We start from the raw sequence: 5197 nt of genomic DNA, 5'->3' as shown, positions 1-5197 counted from the left end.
GATAAACCTTTATTCAAACAATGTCTACTAGAGATCTACTATATAAAAACATGGAAAGTCCTTTATTAGTATAATTAGGTGAGCTACAGTTGGCAATATCAACTTATATAGTCAGGCATTAAGTACAATGAGGCCACCTCAGTGAACCCCCGAAATCTCACCCTCAGTATATAAAGTATTCCTAAATTTAATTTTAGTTGTACATTAGCAAAAAAAAAAAAAGTCTTAAATCATAGAGATAAATTTTTGCAAGTAGTCATTCCATTTTTATTAAACAGAAGTGGCAAAAGAAACATTATTCTGGAATTCGGACGGACAAAGAGAGCTGAGTGCCAGCATGCCTGAAGCGCAGGTTAAGAAGCTGGCCACGTTTGGCCATTTAGGTGAGTCCCCAGGACAGGCCAAGGATTTGATAGCATTTCACCAATGACCTCTAAATAGATGCTTAACATTTATTAATGGCAGGTGGGAGGGTTCTTTTGGAAAAAAATGTGTTTCTTGGATCCAAAATTTTTCATTAACCAGTAAGAAAACACAAGTCTGGGTACTTAAGCAAAATATATTATTGGAAAGCCTGGGGGCTCACAGAATTGACAAGGGGATGGAAAACCCGCTTAGGAAACACACAGCAACCACGAAAACCTTCAAGTCCCCAAACCCGGAAGAATGGCCTCTGCACCTTCAGGAGGCACAGTCAGGCCGGATGCACCATGTGCTGCGGACACTCTCTCCACCGCGGGCCACTGCGGCTACCGTCACAGGCGTGTCCCAGCCCACGTGGCGCGAATGCCATCTGAGCTGAGCCCATCCCTGGCTCTGGGGACAGGGAGAAGGAGGGCCTTCCCCCGGGGTTTCTGGAGTGGGTTGTCAATGAGAGGATGGATCGTGCCTGAATTAGAAGGCGGAAGTCGGTCAGTCATGGAGAAAAGAGATGGTGAGGAATTTCCCTGGAAACGCGCATGGCGATGGGAGGAGCATGCGTGTTCTGTGATGAGCCGGGGCTCCGCTTCGGTTCTTCCCACAACCCCTTATGGGAATTCTAGGACATCAGATGCAGGTAGCTGGTTTATCAGAAGCTCAGCTTTTAGGGTGACCTTTCCTCAGGTCACAATAGAAAAACGCTTGAGTTTGGCACAGAGGAGGAAAAACAGTTACTTTCGTGGGACCACATACCAGTTATCGCCAATGCAGACTGGATTTCAGAAGGGGCCGTTCCTAGAAACTTCTATACTCTGCAAGACTCTTAACATCCTTAGCAGGGCAACTCAGGGGGAAGTTATCAGAGCAGAGCATGGAGTCTGGATGTAAAAAAACAAATACTTTCAATTTCAAACACTTACTGTGGGCCAGGCAGTAGTCACAGCACTTTAAACACTCAACTCATTCTATCCTCACCTCACCCCATGTAGTAGGTCCTAGTAGGTTCCCATTTTACGCATGAGGGAGCAGGGAACAGTGAGATTAGATAACAGAATCACACAGTAAATAAAGAGCGAAACTGGGGTCAAGTCCAGCAGGGACCTCCAGGGGCCACGTTTGCAGTCTACCTGCTACGCTTGTCCTCAAGGCCTGGGGACTAAAAAGGTATCAACTGCATCTGCCTGAAAATCGAACAATTTGGATGCACTAAAAATAACTTTTAGAATTATTTCTCAAGTTGTTCATCACTCCCAACTAGATAATATTGGTTACTCATATGAAGAACAGTAGCTAATAATGCTCAAAAATTTCTTTAAAATATAATTAACTTTTTGTCTTTTATGTGAGGAAACATTTCCTATTATTTTATTTTTGTTTTTCTTCAATATTCTTTTGTAATTTTCCGAACCAAACATTTCTGAAACACACATTAAACATTTTAAACATAGTTTGATATATATAATAAAACATCCCATGAAAACTCACATTTAAATATAAATTGATTAGTGATTGCCTTCTACCCTCTGTCCAGCCCTGTTCTCAAATGCTCTGCCTGTGGACACTATCTCTTATTATTTAGAGGGTTGGGCAGAGTCCCCCATATTCCTTAGGCCCCATATCTCAAGATCACCCCCATGTTACACCAGTGAATTTTTGGGGTCCCACTTATTTTGTTTCAGTGAGGCTGGTGTTCAGATTTAGTTTTACTCAGTCCCTTGGAGGTAGTTAGTTTAAAAGTTTATTATTCAAAAAGTCACAATCCAAAAGCAGCTATGTTAGGCAGATAGGTAGACATGAGCAATGAGGGAGTGAAGGCCCCACCCAGAGGCCTCCCTCAGGACTTCCACGAAACACCCATTTTGCAGTTAAAGATTTTACCATTACATCCTGAAGTATAAGTAAAAACCTGAAGTAAAAACCATAAAACTAACCGCTGGTTTATTCCAGCCACAAGCATCTGAGCAGTTAGCACATATACTGACCTCTCTTAATCTTGGCCTCATTATACCGTCATTATAACATCATGCCTATGCCCAGAAGTCCGTAAATCTCATTAAAACAGACTGAATTCTGGGTAACCAGGTGCATAGTAGACAGCATTATATAACAGCCAAATGTAAATAACTGACCTCACGTGCAATCATCCAGCACCACCCCTGGAACCACTCATCAAGGGCCAATATCAGATTTACTTTCCGAATTCTACGGAGCTCCCGCCACCTCCGGCTTGCCCACTTATCTCTTTAAATGTACTTTAATAAATCTTACTTTTCCTAAATTTTGCTGATCTGTAATTTTGTACCACAATGGCAGAAAGAAGCAAGGCCCCCTCAGTGCCACCGAGGCAATGATGGGTTTGGAACACCCCCAAGGGCCACAGCTGCTGTTAAGTGCTAATGCTCTCTATGTCAAGGAAGGAGGTTAATTAACATACTGGATCTTAAAATTTTTCAAGACATGTCCAATAACTTGAAAATTTTAAGAATTCCTCCTTTTGTTTATAGCCATGCTACCCTGAACAAGCCTGATCCCTTCTGATCTCGGACGCTAAGCAGGGTCGGGCCTGGTTAGTACTTGGATGGGAGACCACCTAGGAAGACCGGGTGCTAGAGGCATAAGAAAAAGCTGACAAGGTCCTTGCAATCTGTGAAGTCAACCAAGGGTTGCCTCGCCTAAAAAAAATAAATAAATAAAGAATTCCACCTTTTCCAGAAGCTGTTGATCCCAATGTCCTACACGTTACAAAGCGGAGCCCCAGGCCTAGGATTTGGAAGTAGACCCATCTGCAGCAAACGATCAGAGAAATTGTTGCTCTTCCAAACTAGAAATTTGGCTGAATTCTGTTGCTAAAATGAAACCTTGTCTGACGTGAGTGAGACAGAGAGCTGGGACTTCAAGTTTTCAAAAGTAATAGTACAAATTTTTATAATTTATTGCTAATAGATGGCCTAATGCGTGGTAGAATAGTCCAAGACTCGCCTTCATTTTAACACCTTCTATGATTGCAGGAAGGCAGAAAACCTACAGACCTCACCTATTTCTAAAAAGTAGAGAGTGCCCATATCTACCAAAAAGAACTGATAATTCAGAATAACCAAGTCAACTATGGTAATTTGCAACACGACTATGACTGTGTCACGCACTTAGCCTGTGCCGGTTGTAAAATATTTAATAAAAATAGGTCAGTACCAGTGAAAACGGTGTTTTTAAAATTGATTGATTTTGTTTGTTTTACAGCGCTAAATACTTTGGGGGAAGATGCACAAATTTACATTTGCTGATGATTTAAAGAGTCTCTTGTGGAAATACTTAAGTCGGGCTTCATATAACCCCATACTATGTAGAGGCTTCACAATATCTTTGGCTCCACTTCCCCCTAGGTTTCCCATTAGACAGTAGATTGCTCCTAGCCTGACGCAAACCTTGGAATGCCCCCTGCCTTAGAAAATTGCCCTGAAACTTGTGGCTGATGTCCTGATGCTTGTTGGTCACAACCTTTATGGCTTAGCATTCTTTACAGACTGCCCCCATCTTTGTTCCTGGGTTGCTGATGGCGCAAGGGAACCAGAAGTGAGGCCAGAAGTCTCCGTGAAGCTGAACAGATTCCCCCCTCTACTGCCGCTTAGCCCTGGAACAGTGCCCAGATTCTCCCTTAAATACCCTAAACTGGAATGAGAGAGCAAGGCCGTTTTCGAAGCTGTTAACCTGGTTCTTGCTTGGATCGCTGGTGCTCCGACAATAAACGCTTATTCTAAATAGCCTGGTCCATCTATTGGCTGAGCAGCGCTGAGCAGCGTGGGCAGCGTGGCCGTAGACTCGGCTGCCCTCTGGTTTCAGTACAAGTTCACTGGCATCACACAGCACCTATTCCCTTTAGGGAGGTTTTTAGTGCCCTTTATTTACCCCTGTGATCTGGACTCCTAATCCTGCACCAACTTTGAGGGGTTAAAAATAATGTTATTAAAACGTTTGGTTGTTTTAAACAGTCCAGAACATTAAAACTGATTTAAACTACAATTCAAAATTGTAATTGAGTGTTCGCAGTATCCCCAAAGCACCTACGACAACAGTTTGAGAACTGCTACGTAGGTAAAGGAAAATACCAAAGGATTTTAAGGAAGGAAGTAACACCATCAGATTTACATCTGAAAGATATGTCTCAGCATCTGCTGGAAGAGCAAAGTTGACAGAAAAAGACTGGAAACACAAAGCCCCACTAAGAAGAAATTAGAAATAGAGCCACAGTGGTAGGAATGCAGAAAAGCAGGATTGAAAGCTTATTTAGAAAGTAAAACTGCAAGGATTAAGTCATTATACCATCTTTTAGTCTCATTTGTAGTCTCTCCTAAAAGCCATTAGATTAGCTGATGTTTCTATAGAAACTGGCTGCATAGTCATGGCAAGGAACATAGACTTCTGTTTAAATTCAGGGTCTGGAAATTATTCGCTCTGTGATGTTGGGCAAATGACTTAATCTTATGATCGTCCATTTCCTCTTCTGTAAAATGGGAATCATAATTTCTACCTCACAGGTTTAATTGTAGAGAGAAAAGGGGAAACAATAAATGCCTGTGTGAAGGTTTCAGAGCCGTGCCTACCTTAGCAAACAATCGTGGTTACGTTCTTCTCAAGAAAAGAGTAGTTGAAGTAGGACTAGACAATAAAAGCAAAAAAGTGTGTTAATAGTGAGACGGAAACATAAAATGAAATAAGGGTGCAGGAATTAGGCAGCTTCTTCTTCACAGGCACGGAAACCAGGTCATTTAAGAGAGGAAAC

General features: G+C 42.1%; 1 pseudogene; it reads left to right on the top strand.

The window, feature by feature from the left end:
- Positions 1-2916: 2916 nt before the first annotated feature.
- Positions 2917-3035, top strand: LOC120592674 (uncharacterized; annotated as a pseudogene).
- Positions 3036-5197: the final 2162 nt, after the last annotated feature.

This window comes from Pteropus medius, unplaced genomic scaffold (assembly GCF_902729225.1).
Source record: "Pteropus medius unplaced genomic scaffold, Ma_sr-lr_union100, whole genome shotgun sequence".
Taxonomy (NCBI): Eukaryota; Metazoa; Chordata; class Mammalia; order Chiroptera; family Pteropodidae; genus Pteropus; species Pteropus medius.
This window is presented reverse-complemented; position numbering and strand designations above follow the sequence as displayed.